The 17,360-nt window shown below is 40.9% G+C and overlaps 1 protein-coding gene across 3 annotated transcripts in view; it reads right to left on the minus strand.

Annotated features, from left to right (window-relative positions):
• Positions 1–17,360, minus strand: part of LOC120803960 (synaptotagmin-2-like) — a 54,393-nt gene that overhangs the window by 18,853 nt on the left and 18,180 nt on the right. For 2 of the 3 annotated variants that reach the window (XM_040153033.1, XM_040153031.1), the window contains exon 3: positions 9,868–9,935. The gene's annotated coding sequence lies outside the window, so the exon portion shown is untranslated. Of the gene's footprint in view, positions 1–3,945; positions 3,966–9,867; positions 9,936–17,360 lie in introns of those variants that run through there. The other variant, XM_040153032.1, reaches the window with a different exon arrangement.

The raw sequence follows: 17,360 nt of genomic DNA on the forward strand, positions 1-17,360 counted from the left end.
CTAACAAGGCACTGACTTCAAATTTAGGCCAAATCCTGCCAACCATCTCTCTTTTTAAGATTTGTATGCCCCCTTGTTTGGGTTAATGTGGGACGTACAGTATAGTCTAATACATAAGAGCGTACGGATAATTGTGGCTTTGGACAAAGCTTACAACTTTAAAACTTTACTTTCTGATTTTCAAAAACAAACCGCTATTTTTTTTTTTCTTCCTAAGGTGAACTGATAAAATCTGTAGTTTTTTCCAGGTCAGCACCGTGGGGATAACATCTAGAGTCAGGGCTGCACAAATGCCCTGACTGCCAACATAAACAATACAAGCATCAACAAGAAGAGACGCTGACCATCCATCAGAGACTTCAACATGGCAATTACACCTTAACATCCACAAAATGCAACTGCATCAGGAAATCCTGCCGTTGTCACTGCTGATCTGAGGGCAGTGACTGAGATAAAGATGTCATAAAGGTGCCTTACACATCATCTCAAGAAAGAGAATTAGAGAAAAGCCTCTCCCTCACATATCTCATTGTATGTAAAGCCAAAGGGCAGTCCAGAGAGGCTCATTTACAAACCTGCCTGTGTAGATAAAATAATGCTTATTCTCACCTGCAGCTGAACGTGACTCAGCTTTTATCAGGAGGGAACCTTGAAAAGGGGGTGGGAGGTGCTGGGGTTTTAAATGCCGAGCGAGGACCTGCAGGGATCGTTTACAGCCAGTTGTCATACATCCTCCCTCTCACCCTCAGCGCAACCCCTTTCCCTGTCCCCCGATAGGTCGTTTAATCATTCTCTCACAGAGATAGTGACCCAATCTGCATATAAGACCGTGTGGTGAAAAAGTGAAAGAGGAGAAGGCTTCTGCAGCACTACAGAGAGGCCACAGACATTATTGTTTTAAAAAAAAAAATATGTAGAGAGTGAGACTATGAAATTTGTTTTCATGTTAGTAAAGCAACCATTACCATTCATTATGATTGGATAATGGAAAGGAACAGTTTGACATTTCAGGAAACATGCTTTCACTTTCTGGCGTAGTGTTAGATAAGAAGATCAATACTAATCTCATGTCTGTCCATTTAATATTAAGCTATGACCACCAGCCGTTTAGCTTAACTTTAAAGCCGCAATTATTAGTCAATTAATCAATTAGCCAATCCAAGGAAAATTACTCAGTGCTTCAGTTATTTTGACACAAAACGCCAACAATTTGCTGGTTCCAACTGCTCATATATGAAGATTTGCTTACTCTTCATCATGTGTGTTAATAAATGAAATATGTTTGAGTTTTGGACGGCTGGTGGTACAAAAAAAGCAATGGACGGTTGGCACTTTGGGCCCTGGGAAGTTGTGATGGCATTTTTTTTCACTACTTTTTTCTTATCTTCTAGGGACCTGGCAACTTCATAAATAGTCCTGCACACATGCCCACGGAAGACGGTGAAATGTTTTTTACACTTTGGTTTTTGTATGGATGAAATAACCAAGCTACAATGTGTTAATTAGTGAGCTTTACCAGCGCTGGCACGCAGATCTTGTTTCCACCGAACAGAGCTGGGCTAGCTGCTTCCCTCTGTTTCCAGTCTTTATGCTAAGCTAAGATAACTAGTTGCTGGTTGTAGCTTCATATTCACTGTACAGACATGAGAGTGGTGTCCATCTTCTGATCTAACTCTGGCAGAAGAATATTTTGCCAAACTGTCAGACTATTCCTTCAAATTAACTACCGACTTATGTGTAACTTTCTATACTGAAAAATCTCAGTGTAAACTCAAAGGTTTTTACTGTAACTTTGTAGGCATTACACAAAACATCTCCAGTATGATGAAACAGGCTGAAAATCATTTCACTCATTCTCCACGGCTGCTAAAAGGTGATAAAAAAACAAAACAAATTCTGCTGGAAATCTCCCAACAAAAACTGACATGTTTTTCTTCCTCTGAAGATTGAAGAGTGAAGAAAGTGCCTCGTCAGCGCAGCAGGATGCCATGACTGGGGACAGCTTCTGACCGTTTAAGACTGAAGCTCTCTGCCATCGTCTGCCAGCAGCACACCATCACATGGGCCGGGGCCAGGACTGGGAAGGCCGAGCTCTCACCTGGAGTGAGAAGCTGACAGCAGCTGAGCAATCACAGTGATAGCTGTGCTAATGTGTCAGAGGTGAAAATGACTGACTCATTCTCATTCTCACGGTCCAGTATGGGCGTCCTGGTCATTTTGAACATACTTCTGCTTTATGGAATTCTCTGAAATATAAACTGAGAGCAAATATTTCAACCTAATTAAGCGGCAGGAAGTAGGTAAACAAGGGGGATATGGGTGCGAGAGGGCGCACCCACAATCGACAAGGCTCCACACTAAGAATAAGCCTTTTCCCTCTCTTCTCCCTCTTTGAGCAGTTCCAGCATTTGGGCACCAGCTACCCTCTTGGAGGGAGCCAACAGAAAAAAAGAAGTGAGATTGGTGAACTTCAAAGCATCCTCTCATTTCTCTGGTAATGTATGAGAAACTCGGAGAGTATTTCTCAGTGTGAGAGCCACTGGGAGCGACAGCCTGAGGTACGGACTTAATGAGCCTGTCTGAATGTTTTAGAGCCTGACAAAAAAGAACCTTCGGAGCATGCTCAGTATCAAATGTTCTCTTGCACTCTGGCTATTGGAGAAATAAACATGTAAGCAGGTACAGTACAAACCCAGCTGTATATACATATCATATGATCCCTCACATCCTCCACACTGCGTTTTGTTTACTATACTTCTGAAACCTGAGTGATCACATGACCTCTTCAAATACAAGCCACTGACGGTCTCTGATAACTACAATACCAGAGACTCTGGGGAAAGAATAAACCTGGTTTACATTTCAAGATTTGACCTCAGGACACAAGGCCATGTGAAGACAGAAGAACAAATATTTCTCTTTGTGTTATATGTGGATCTGTTTTGGAACCGCGGAGGCTCACACCGAGCTAAAATCCTCTCAGTAACACTTCAAAATAAATACCCTAGCTCTGTGTAGTCATTTTGTTATAATAGATTTAATCCGATTTAATGAAAACTGTTGTGCTAATGACGGCCCCTGATGCAGAACTGCCAGAGTCAGCATTAGGCATTGAGGGGTACAAGCAGCCCGAGATAGGTTTTGTCCTTGGTACTGTTAAGTCAGTGCTGCCTGTGATATATGTCCCACGAGAGACAGCAGAAAAAAGAGCATCCTGCAGCACTTTATAAAATCCCCACCCCTCTACTCTCTATACTCCTCAGCACAACTGTCAGCCTCTTTTTGCGTCTGACTACTTGGTTTCAAAAGATAACGAGCACTGTGCCTTGTGTCTGTTTTGTTACATTATGGATATAATACAGCGGACCTGAGGTATTTTAGGGAAGTGTGTCGTTTTTTGGCTCCACTTGGTTGTTCCTCTGTGTTCAGGGAGGTTGTGAGAGATGCTGGTGTAGCTATAGGGGCAAGCAGAGCATCTGTAAGCAGGGTAGCCTCCTGGAAACTCTCCAGGAAAGCGGTACAACACCCACCAGGCTAAATGAGGCATGATCAATGAGAATAATCTAGATACAGAGCAGCTACCCCCCCCTTCAAAAAATTCATGCAACAGTCCCTGATGTGAAATCATAACAGACTGCACACAAACTGCATTAAGAAAATCTCCATAGCTAGATCCTAGGGCAGATCAGGACCCAGCAGATGCTCGGTATTTCCTTTTCCTGAGCTTATGAACTAGCTTTGAGTTGAGTTTGAACCACATACACCGGGAAGTAACATGCACACAACACCTACAGAACATTATGGTAAAAGCAACAGAAAGGAAAGCCTCCAAGGATCTTTAACTGCTACTACAACCACCAGCCTCGAATGCCTAAAACTGTATTCTAAATTCCTCAAAGGAAGTGTTCGAGCAATGCTGAGGAGAGAGTTGAAATACACCCTTACCAGCACTACTGTAATTCCGTAATCCTGTTCTCCACAACAGGCTAACCCATTCACCAAAGAGGCACTTAGGGTTAATGTTACAATGCCTTAATAACGTCCCTCGACCGCTCACCCATCAGCACCAGAAACTGCAGTCCTCTTCGCACTGTTTCCACTGCAGCACTACTCGTTCTCCCAAACGCACACACATACACACACGCTCACTCATTCTCTCTGTGACTACCCCCACCTCTGCTTCTTTCAATCCCCTCCTCCTCTCTATCTCTCCACTATTTCTGTCTCTTTCACTGAAAGGATCCCCCTCCCCTCCTTTCCCCTCTCCCTTCCCCTCGCCTTCTCTCCATCTTCCATCTCTCCCTCCACTGTGGCACTCACTGCTCGGTCGGCTGATTTGTGATGCTGCTCACAAGGTGCCGTATGCAGCAGTCTGTGCCCCAGTCCAACGCACGAGGGCAATCCAAAAGCATCCATATGCTCTGCTGTCCAACCGGCACCCACACCCCCCGTTCAAACAGCACTGCCGCTCGGGGACTGCACGGGGCTCTGATATGTTTCTGAGCTTACAAGGCTGCAACTGCATGAAAAAAAAAAGAGTGGATGTAAATAAGTAAAAAGAAAAAAAAAAAAAAATTCTGTACATGAGAGAATGTAGATCCTCTGGATAATAGGAGGAAGACAAGAAGAAGCATGCCATTTGCTGTGTGGTTACTGCAGCAGTAGTCTGCTGCTGAGTCTCTTTCCCTCTTGCCATCTCTATCCATTTATCTGAATTATGTCTTTGGATTTGCACCATTCCCACTGTCATCAAGAAAAGATTTTAATCCTATGAAAACGGCACGAATATTTGCAAGGTATATATCACTATATAATTTTTTTTTCTTTTTCCACACTGCTTTATATAAGCTTCCTAATAAAGAGGGTTTGGGATATGTTCCTGTGAGTCTAATTACAGAAAAAGCTTAAAAACTAAAAAAAAATTCATTGCATAATTACTTAAACTGCTAAATTGTCAGCAATGCCTCCCAGACCCTTTAGCTCACACTGCTTTCTTCCCCTTATAGCAGGCATATTACCGTGTAAATCAGCTTGTTTCATGACATGACGTTGCGCACTCTTTCGCTTAACACCAACGCTGAACCAGACAGTTTGGAGCCCCTCGGGTATTACTGTGTGTCACCGAGAATTATCATCGTCCTCTAAGTGAATCACCCTCCTTATTGGCCAGCAATGAGCGCTTGAACCAGAAATCAATAAAGTCTCAATCAGTAAAAATGGAAGCGAGAGAGAGAGACAGAGACAGAGACAGAGAGAGAGAGAGAGAGAGAGAGACAGAGAGAGAGAGAGAGAGAGAGAGAGAGAGAGAGAGGAGACAGAGAGAGAGAGAGAGAGAGAGAGAGAGAGAGAGAGAGATGGCTTTTTGTAATTTCAAAAAATACAACTGGCGAGAGAGAAATGTAATCTGTTCCCTGTCCATGGCAATACCATCTCTCAGTATCCGGTCCAGGGTGTAATGTATGGTTGCTAGTTTTGAATTACAAATGATCTGAAAATTAATGCGGAGGTGAAGCTGTCCCAGTAATACTCACATAAAGAAAAATGACACCCGCACAGTCTTATACATCCTGTTATACTCACCTAACATTTGCTAGGTGGCTAAAGTGTACAGGCTTACAAAAAAAGGCTCTGTGTTATTTTGTATTTTTCCTACTTTCAACAATTCCCATGAAAAGACCGATATTGTGTTAGTCCACATACCTGTGGGTCCCAGCCCCAAGCCCGTTCGTCCCTACCGAAGACATAAATCTTCAACAACTAGTCGCAAATAGTTTCACATTTAAAAAGGCAAAATAATTTCCTAAAAAACTGGATATTGTAGTTTTAAAAAATGTTATTCAGACAGGAGTAAATTGTGTATTTGTTTGGGGCTACTTTAACCCGTGGATGGATACACATTCGGTCAGACCGACCATTTACAGCAGCAGGACAGCGCACGGGGGATTGATTCAAAATAAACGACAGTACCCGAGTCCATCACAATGACGGAACATGTCACCCAGTGCAACAGTGTGGCTCACTGATGTGTTTTTAAAAGTTTTTGGACAAAAACGGAGCTCTACGGCACAGAGGAATAAGCTAAGCCAGGCTTACAGAACATCAACTTTAGGATCACAGAAGCACAACAAAACCCAGGGGTTGGATGCTTCAGCTCTTTCTGTAGTTCTCTGCCTCCATATTGCTTTGTGTGGAGGGAAAGTAAAATGGCAGCCCTCCACTGCAATTTGGACTTAATAAAGCGCAATTTTTTTTCTATTCTCTCTTTATCGACGTGTTACGACTTTTTAGGCCCTGCTACTGTATCTATGAAAGCCAGTCAAGCCTGTATTCCTTTGTGCACCCTTTTCCACATTGTAAGAGATATCTTACAGCCCAGTGCCCTGAAACCCAGGCAGGACTGATTCACTGTCTGAGTGGGAACAGGATATTGATCCAACCAAGATTCACAGCATGCTGGGTAAACCCATGGCGAGCAACACTGGCACCTGTCCCATGAGACATGAGACACAGTACGAATGCTCTCATCATGGCTTTGTGCTGCTGACTATTGCTGCTACGGCAGACACTCTAATAATTTAGTAATCATCAGCATATTTTCATTGAGAAAGAAGTAAGAAAAAAAACTCCATCAGACCTTGCTTTGAATTAAACAGGCCAAGTCTCCAGAGAGATTCAGTGCAACTCAGACTACATATTTAATAAGGAAATGCGTGTTGTGGAGTCTAACTCCATAGAGCTTACTGCCATGTATTAAGGCTGTTCAGTCAATGACTACGGGAAGTCGTTAAAATGCACTGCCCTACCCAGCTTTTTCGACCAAAAATCACACGTAATGCCATGTGTTTTTCTGTGCAACGATTGAGGTCACACAGCTGCCTCTAACAGGGGTGACTGTAGGGTTTCTGACACGGTAGCGATATTCACCAGAATTTCAACAGGAAAAGAAGGGAAGGATGACGAAGAAAAGGGACTGCATAGCTGCTTTTCTATGCAAAAGTACCAAAAAAAAAAAAAAAACCCAAAACATTTACGTAAGAAAGATGCAGCACACATGCGCAAAGATATGACAGCATCAGGTGAAGTCTCAAGATTTATATCTGCAATGGCTCTACACATGAAGCAGTAAAGCATTGTTGCTGCTCCCCGAATCTCCAAATGTCCTCAGTGACTGGTGCCTCCATGTATGCGTGGTAAATGGCTGGCACTCATGAATTACATCTTGCTCCGTATCTGTTCTGGGATGTGGGGCTGCAGATGTGAGGACCTACACAATGCAATACTTTGTGTTTCATTGTGTTGGCCTATTTTTGATCTGGCAGAGTGAGAGGAAAACCTCTCTGCTTGGGCCATGTTTCCATCATGTGTCTCCACACGGCTGCTCAGAGTGCTACGAATTGTGTTGCTGCTACTTAAGGTTGAAAGGACATTGCAAGTGAAAATTCCAGTTAAGACAAACTGGGAAATTTTGAGCCTACATCTATTTCAATAAAAAAGTGTAGTTTCAGAAAATTGTACAAATCAATACACACAACTATTCATATTCTATACCATTATATCACCAGAAGCAGGCATAAAATAGATTCTTTTAGAAGAAAGAATCTTGAATCTTAAAATTAGATACATATAAGCTTTTCGAAACATTTAGTGAATCAATCATTATTTGATTATCAATTAATCATTTAATTTTTCAAGCAAATATATCAAACATTTGATGGTTCCTGCTTTTTAAATGTTAAAATTTCCGGCTGTTCCTTTTCCATAAATTATAGTAAACTGAATATCTTTGGTTGGTTGGTCTGTTGGAAGACATCGCCTTTGGCTATAGGAAATTACAGTTAATATTTTCCCATTCATGTTTTGTAGAACAATTATAGATTAAGCAAGAAAAAAACTAACAGATTAATCAATCATGAAAATAAAGCTTTTAAAAATCTTCAGTTGTGTGTTAAGCCATTTCTCTGATTTCTATTTCAAAATATTTTAGATAATACCCAAGAATTTGAAATGTTCAAATATACAGAAAATAGTGTTGGGAAGATAATCAATTAAAAGTCCTTCTCTCATTTACATGATCTATTAAATGGAAATTCAAATTTGCACTTAGATTGAATCCATTGACAAAAAATGCAACTGATATTTTGCAGTTTTAGGTATATCTTTTTTTTCAGCCCTATGGAGCATTTTAGCATCTTTCAGCTCATTGTTTTGGTTTTAGGGGTCGCGTCTTTACTGTTTTGGTCACCGCTTATAGCGTCATTTTCAGCCGCTTTGCCGGTAAAAAGGCTATAAAAACCCACTGTACACTATGTGGTCAACACCAAATGGCACAAAGACAAAGTTAGCGACTAGCTGGTGAACATAGAGAGCGGAGCACGTAGAGACCGAAACAGAGCTGAAAGGAGAGTGAATAACAGGCTTACATTTGACAGGTGGACAGAAACACAGACTCCAAATTAATGCTGATGCTGCTTCATATCTGCTAGATGTGTACATAAGCAAGACTTTGCTAACATGTTTGCCATATCAACTTGTGACAATATGTGAGTTTATAGCTAGTTTCCTTTGTCCTCCAAGTGGCTTAAAATCTGTTAATGCCAGTTAAAAAAGGTCTAATACAAAGGTCTAATAGCTAGTTCTACTATATATTAAACACACACACACACACACACACACACACACACACACACACACACACACACACACACACACACACACACACACACACACACACACACACACAAACATGTATATGTATATATATAGCATCACTATACATTTAGTACAAGCTACAACCTGTACTAGTGCTGCATATTCAGACAACTAATTGTGCACCACTAGTCCCTGGGTTATGAATTCTCATTCAGTAGATACTGAGCTGATCAATGTTAATAACGATAAGGAAGACACAGGGCAGTGAGGGCAGAATAATGGCAGATGGCTGTACTAACAGAGCTGATATAAAAGCGGCAGCCAGTAACCGTCCTTCCAGGCGTGGCTGTTGTCCGCTGGGGTTTATTAGCTTTCTGTAGCCCCTGAGGCACTGGAGCTTCCATCACTCATGGAAATGACTCTGATTAATCAGCTGAGTGCTGGAGTGTGCAGGGTATGCTGGAGACTGGTGCACAAAGAGCCAGTCCTACAGTAAATCATGCTCACACACAGTGGGCTGCACCTTCATCCTCACCACGCCTTTCCTGCTCGCTACACACTGCAGCCGGCTCCCTCCTCTCCGGCCAATGCAAAGCTTTTCTAAGAACAGATGGGGGACTGGGGAGAACCCAACACACAATGTTTCATGCTGACATCTAGTGGAGTCCAAAACATGTGATTACGCAAGGCTCAGATTGATTTACATATACGGTAGTACTGTACTGAGTTAATTTTTGTGATATCACGTGTAGCCCAAAAAATATTTCTCTGAAATAATTTGGTATGAACACTAATTAACCCCATTCTTCCTAAAGATTTAATTTTTACCACAAAATTAATGATAATCAGCACATTTCCTTTCAGATCCATGCTTTACCCCACAGCTCATCAGAGTCCTATATCGTGGGACAGTTTCCGAGAGATCCAATCATAGACAGTCTGCCATCTGGGCGATGGCTTCGGTGGACAGTAAGGGCACAGAGGCAAGCTGGATTTCTGAAATGACGAAGAATGGATGATATTTCTGATAGGGGAGCTGCAGAGGATGGAGGCATGTAACAATGTGCAGTGATCTGTCTCCTTTTAAAAAGGACGGTCGCAGCAATGACGCCGGACTGCTCTGATGAATCGAAGAATCTCCTCCTCCTCCCCCTCTCTCTCTGTCTCACAGCCTTTAAGCTCACAGTATTAGCTCGGAGCCTCGGTACACATACTTACAGTCAAAATCTTGAATCTTGAGATGTGGCTGGAGGTAATCACAGTGAGAATGTTGTCGGTCAGATACCCTGAAAAAGAAAGACATAATGTGAACTCAGAGAGGCTTAGTTCACTCTTTGAGACAAAGAAACCTCTGTATTGTATTTCTTGGAGTTTTGGGAAGCTATTTTCATCAGAAATCATCGGAGAGAAATTTGGTGAATTTGAAGCTGATATCAAAGTTTTGCTGAAGCTCAATCCTCTTCGATTTTGTAAACTTACAGTGTTTGATTTGAAAGTGGTTAAACTCGGGTGTGTTTATCGTTTCAAGATAATCCATGGCGTTAAATCGCACTCCGCAAGCACCTAGTGTGATCAGGATAGAAACAAATGAAACTTTCAATGTGTACAGTACATATCCTTGTTACAGCAAAAATCATTTTGATCCATGGGGAAGAATATCAATAGCTGTCTCCTTCTCACGTAAACAAGCTGATATATGCCTGAAGCCAATTGTTTTGATCCACAAAGCTGCAGGACAAATTAATTATCACTGGCCGCTATCCATCGCACACGACAGCTCATCACTTATTGAATTAATTAATTGTGATTACTGTACCCCAATGACTGTCTTCTTTGAAAAATAGCTGTGAATCCACATGCAATACCTGAGACAGCTTTCTAAAGCACCACATAAAGTTCAAACCTGAGTCAACAGAGCTTTGAGGTCAGTTGTTGTGAAGATGAATTCATGAGCCATTTATAAATATGGTGGCATATTTAGGTGTTTTATTGATCGGTGTTGACAAGTGAACAACACCAAATGGCTGCGTTAGGCAAATAGCAGACTGCACCCAGACTTCAGAGTCCTCTCATCTAACTCTAAGCAAGAGAGCAAATAAGTGTGTTTCCCAAAATGTCTACCTATTCCTTTAAGGTACAACAATCACATCTAAGTCACTTTCCTAACATGTCCAGGGATTATTCACTGTACCCTTCAATATGCTTGCAAATCACAATTTGCTGATGAGAGAATTAAAGAACTTTTATGATCAGTCTAATTCTATCCTTGTTCTTCTACAGACCTTTGAGGATATTCTATTTGTGGCCCAATTTCCTTCTCCTATTTTGGAAAAACAATCAATTTCATGACTCACTGGACTTAATTGCTTTATTGTAATTGCATCATGAACGACATCCACAGGGAGAGATAACCAACTTCAATTTGTGCACATCAGTGAGGGAAAACAAAAATTCACACAATTTAAATCCGCCATAACCAGAACAGCTTTTCCTCCGCAGATTTATGTATTATGTGTATTATACATGGATTTTACTTCTCAGAACATACTCAAGGAGTTAACTGTCCCACTGAAATAGCTTTTTGAGTAAGTAACACCCTTGAAATCAATGCGTTATTTGGACCTGCTGGTATCATAAAATCTGTGATGAAAACAAACATTGTTAAAATACTGAAAGAAATCATTTTCTATACCTTGTGCTGGCGACCTTTTAATTTGAACACTCGAAGCATTTCTAGGCAACAAGATGGCTGACGAAAATGTCAACACTACATTAAAGAATAATTTCATGTTACACTGAGGAGAATAGACTGGGGAACTCTTTTGGTTCCTGCACAATGAAATACCTGCAGTCCTCATATAAACACTGCAAAACTGTCAAAGTGAGTTGTTCGCAGCCGACTGAGGGGCCGAGGTGACAGGGAGGAGAAAATCTTCAACACTGCTTCACATAGCAGCACAAGAATACATGTGGCATTTTCTTTGTTTCAGATAGAAAGGTCAAATGACAAGGACCGAATTCAAAATCTGAAAACAAAAACACTCAATCAAACACTCAATCAAACCTGATTTGTATCTCAAACCTAAATGTTTTTTCTGGAAAAACCCTGTAGAATGTAAAAGATCAAATCTGTTATATGCTTATATAATAACATAATCTCAAAACAGAAATAAATATTACCCCTTGAGGACAAATATAAGGTCACCTCTCCCTTAAAAAAAAAAAAAAAGGGAGGAAAAAATAATCTTGAAAGATCATAAATTGGCCAGCTGACAGCAGCAATGGGCCCTGATGTGCAGATTCTCAGATACAATCACGTTAAAGGGCAGTGCCTCTTGGTGAACATAATTGGATATTTCCCACAGCTATTTATGTCCCCAAGGGACCAAACTATCCAGAGGAAAAATGAAAGACAATTTAATGAAGACTATGTCCTTTGGTTTCCATTACCGGTCAGCATCAGTAAACCACGCCGGCGATGGATTCACATCAAAATGAAGACTGATAAGCCAAATCACTAAAGGTCAGGTGAAAGGTGTTGCCAGAGGTGAAAGAATTCACAGACTTTTAGGAGGTTTTTCACATTTACTGCAGATCTAACAGGTTTAAATAAGTTCAACTGTTTTTAATTAGGCTACAACATGCCTCTGAAAACATTGCAACAATTCATCAACATCACAAGTACCACTGATCCCCATTACTTCTCTTTAGTTTTTGTTCGTTAAATTAAAGTTAAATACATTTTTTTTCCTAAGTTTATTACTCAGTAGTTTATCAGCACAGTCTTACAACAGCCTACATAAAAGGTTTTTGAAATTAGAGGTAGATTTAGATGCATATTGATATGATGATAACAGTTTGCATAATAATAATAGCTAATGATAAAGCTAATTGGTTACATCTACTTTGACTTCATTTTTCACTTCAACTTTTTAAATTTTTTTTCTAAATTCTGGATATGCTGTATGTAAATGCAATAGTTACGTTATGACTATCACTAATATGCACATTAGTATGTGGCCTCATCTAATGCCATCTAGTGACTCTTCAAGCAGGCTTTAGCTACCTTCCTTTGAAAATAGTTGACCACAATGGATGGTGGGTTCTTTGGTCAGTCAAACCTGATCGAACCTCACCCACAAAGTTCTGACCAAGAAGATTAGCAGAGTTTGTGAGTGTTAAACTCTGCTAAATAACCCCGACTGTGAAGGTGTTTTTTTTGACATTGACTGCTGCTTCTTTAGTCAAAAATACATATTGTTGAGAAGATCTGAAAAGTTTTCGTTAACTTCAGCTAAGTTACACAATTTTCTAACCTGTATGGCCCATCACATACACAACAATGATGACTGTTGCGCAAAATTTTCTTGTTTGTTAATATCTTCTGAAACCATGAGTAGTCATGTCCGAAAGGTCACCGCAATCACTGCCGCAAGTGTCACAAATTTCCTCATCTCTTTCGTTTGTCAATAGTCAAGCCATTGAAATGTTTTCCAGCATTTTAAGTGAAAAAAAAAAATATATATATATTCCTGAGGCACTGTTCTGGCTGTCTGTTGTGGCTGTTGTTTTTATTGACTCTTTCCACGACTGTGAGCTTGTCTCATTAATTAAAGTCCACGGTAGGAGACTTGAAATAAAGCTTCCTTCTATTATTGCAAGCTGATAAAATTCACACTGCCGTCCAAAAGAAAGAACATTCTCTGATTTATGTTGGCTCTTATTCCCCAATTGATCTCTGTTTGATGAAGACGACTATGCAGTCCAAACAACTGGAAAAAGTCACTCAGCACAATACTACAGAGCCTTGCCATTCTTTAACAAGATTACTGTGCAGCTTCTTAGACAGCACTTGAATTGCTGAACCCCAGAGGATCCCATGTTTTCGTTTTCCCTCTCTCAGTCTCTCACTCTGTCTGTGTCTGTCTCCAGGACACGTGGCTCGCCATGACTTTTGCTCCCACTTCGACAGGGGAGGGTTGGGGATTCATGTGGGGCAAAGGGAGCCTATGGGAGACTCATAGGGGGGGGGCTCTCAGCTGCCCTGCGCTCTTTTGAGCATATAGTGTATGAACGCTGGGAGATGCGCATGTGTGAGCGATGAGCTTTCCACGCAGGAGGGATCTGGCCCAAATTTAATCTCTCTATTGTGAGTATGGAGGGTTAGTGAAAAAAAGGGCCCTGCCTGCCGAAATCCCACTGGCAGTGCTGCAATGCAGGGGTTTAACATGGACCCAGAAGGCAGGCGAACACATTAAAGAATTGGCCTTCGTATGACACACAACACACACGTTTTCACAGTAACACAAGTGTCACGCAGATGGGTGAATGCACGCATGCGCATACACAAAAGCCTGTTTGATCTGAGATAGATGCAGAAAAGGGTGACCTCAACATCATGAAATGCCGCAAGCGCTTGCGGATAAACAACTTTATTTTACCAGACCCACCTGGTTTTATGTTGCCTCCCTCTCCCCTAACAAAGCTGGGTCGTAACAAGCCCGCATACTGTAGAGATTTGTAACGCAGCTCTTCTTTAAGCTAGGACACGTGTAGTGTCTTAGAGCTCCGGTAGGTTTGTTTGTAGGACTGTCACACCAATCTATATAGCAAATGACAGAAGACTGAAAAGGTAAATATTAAGTTTAGAACCTATAAGTCATAAATGGAAACAGAATTGGGAAATTTAAAGCCCCTGAAAACTTGGCTTCAAATCTCAAGGGTTTCTCTGTAACAATAAATATTAATGTCTAAATAAGCAACAATCAACATCAACTAAAGTTAATTATTATTATTATTTATTGAGAGCTTATCGCTCAAAAAACTCTTGAAAGAAGTATCAACAGCTTGAACTGGGTGATGTGGCCAAAATGAAAAAGATATAACAGTGTTATCGATGAATGATACTTGGAGATGACTATGACAACCCACCAACAGTCATCAAGTTTTGATTCAAATGTCGCCAAATCCTGATTAGTTCACACGGGCAGGAGACATCACCTTTCGACCCTACCCAGTCCTATCCAGTGAGAAATGCACATAGACCAAAGAAAAACAACAAAATACAGTGGAAAAAAATGAAATACATTCGGGCAGAAAATACTGTGTGAACATACGATCCCATTACTCAAAGTAAAGCTGATTGAGAAAATACAGAGCTTTTTATCTGTGAGCAGGTCACACCATTTGTCTGAATATAAATCGAGGTGGAGGCCGGCGCGGGCTTCTCTGGGCGTGATGGGTGGTTGCTTACATGACAGAATGCTGACTGTGGGAGTCGCTTTACAGTCAGCAGGAGCAAGAAATTGACGACACTTTGGCCTCTTCACGCTCTGATAGAGCCAGTGCCGAGAGAAGAGAGAGAAACAGTACTGTCCATCAAACAGTCTCTAACTTTAGGCGTTTCATTTGAAATTTGGACCGACCTATGACTCAACGCTAGTGTACGGTGATTTGAGGACTACTTTACATTAAATAATATTCCGTGAATGAGTAAGAAACTACTATTCCTGTTAATGTACAGAATTTGTTGATTTGTCATGGCTGACACTGTGGATTCTTATTTAATATAAAATGTTAACGCTTGAAAATGGCCCCAGCTGCAGTTTTCAGTGGAGCATCCTGTTGGTAGTAGCGACCATTACTGGTCCAGTTATAAAGCAGTTTAACTGACATTGTTGCATCCACCATTTTGACAGATCTGCGATCAAGCAAATATTGGCAGGCATGTTTTTTTCTACTCCCCGAACGTCCTTGTTGGAGTCCTGCAGGTACGTTCATTGGTTGTTTTAGTAGTTCTTTGATTGTTTTGTGACTGTTGCTTTACTGCTAACCAAGCTAGCCACAATACTAGCTGTGTACAGCTAATCTGTTGCTAATAGAAAATTATAAGTAGCTAACTGTTGGTTTACTGTTGGGATAACCGCTGTGCATTTTACTCTTAGTACTTTTTACCCTTGCGGGACTGTATGATCACCAGATTAATTACAGTTAGGGTTGGGGGGTTTGATAACATTTTATCGAATCAGAATCCAGTATCGAATCCACGTATCAAAACTGAATCCTGTCGAATCCCTTATCGAATCTTATTATGTTCGGCTTTCATCGTTTGGAAGTAACGAAAGTTATAAATAACAACAACTCCAAGTTTCAGTTCAGACCTGAGATCAGCTGTTGCTGGGCGAGAAACCAGGAATACTACAGTTTTAAGGGGCAGCTATTTAACCTCGACATGAACATTAATGAAGCCCAATCAATTTTCACAGCCTGTAGCTGAAACCTGAAAATGAGATGAGCAGCAGATGATATGAAATGTTGATACCGTTTGTTCTGACACACTGAAATAAGAGACATAACACAGTGACTTTTACACCTGATTTTTCACACTGCTTTTCACACTACTTGATCCAAATAATGGAGGGTCCTTATTCACAACTACTGTCACAGTTCTTTCAGGTTCATTCTCTGCCTGCTTTGCTCTGTTCACCAACTGTCTTGTCATTTCAGACCCTGCCACTCCCACCTCCCTGCCTTTTTTTTAATTTATTTTTTTTATACCTGCTTGCCTGTTTTTCCACCTTCTATGTGTTTTTAGACTTGGCCTTTTGCCTGCTCCGTTTTGCCTTGTTGCCTTGTGTTCCTGCCTGCCTGTTACGGACCACTGCCTGCCTGCTCACCCTAGCCCGTAAATGGCCTTGGGTATATTACCTGTTAATAAAGGTGAACTGTTTTAACTTCAAATTGGTGCCTCTGAGTGATGCATTCGAGTCCAGTGTTTTCTGAGCTGCGACCACTATTAAGGTTGATGCACTCAAAATATTGTTTTGATATGTATAAAAGGTTTACCTGGGAGACTCACAATCTGCAGGATCATTTCCCTAAATGTTTTCAAATTGGTTCTTTGCTGATTAATAAATAACAAGGAAAAGGCGTTGAATTTTGTTTCATTTAAATTAAGTGGATGATATTATTTATCTATTTTATTCATCTGGTAAGCTTATTAAACTTAATTCCGGCTACATGTGTTTTTAAAACAGCGCAATGCAGAAAAAAGGCACCATGGTTCACATCCCTCTTTCTTCATGTTGGGGCAGTGCTAGATGTTACAAGGTGATATTTATTGGGATTTACAGAGTCTTGTATTGACACTGTTATCTACAGTATAAAATCATGTCAAAGTTTATATGGAAAGTATGAAAGTGAAAACTTCTGGTTTCCTCAGGGTGCCAAATATTTTTCCTGGAGGGCCAGATTGGGCCCATGGGCAGCTATTTGCCTACCACTATCCTATGGGGACTTGATGATCTTACACTGGTGGTACTTTGTTTCTTCCTGACACGCAGCATAATGTAACTACTTAGACAGCTAATCCATACTTTTGTAAATCCAGTTTCCTTGTTGCTGTACCGTCTCATTTTTACAATCCCTTTGGACTCTTGTTTATGGAATCTCACCGTTTTCTGATTTGTGATCTATATTTATTCTGAATTTGTTCGGATATTGTCTTCACGGTTTCACAGTTGCTTTCAATAAATACCTCAAAGGCCAACTCCTCTCTTCAACCTGATTGGGAAGTATGTTTAACTCGCTGCTTAGCAGTGCACCTACATGCAGAGGAATGATAAGGGCAGAGGAATGACAAAGAACTGTGATCCAAAACCCTTTCGCAAAGATCTAGTCCTAATGATTCAGGACTGTCCTGCATTAAGTCC

This window comes from Xiphias gladius, chromosome 18 (genome assembly GCF_016859285.1).
Source record: "Xiphias gladius isolate SHS-SW01 ecotype Sanya breed wild chromosome 18, ASM1685928v1, whole genome shotgun sequence".
NCBI lineage: Eukaryota > Metazoa > Chordata > Actinopteri > Istiophoriformes > Xiphiidae > Xiphias > Xiphias gladius.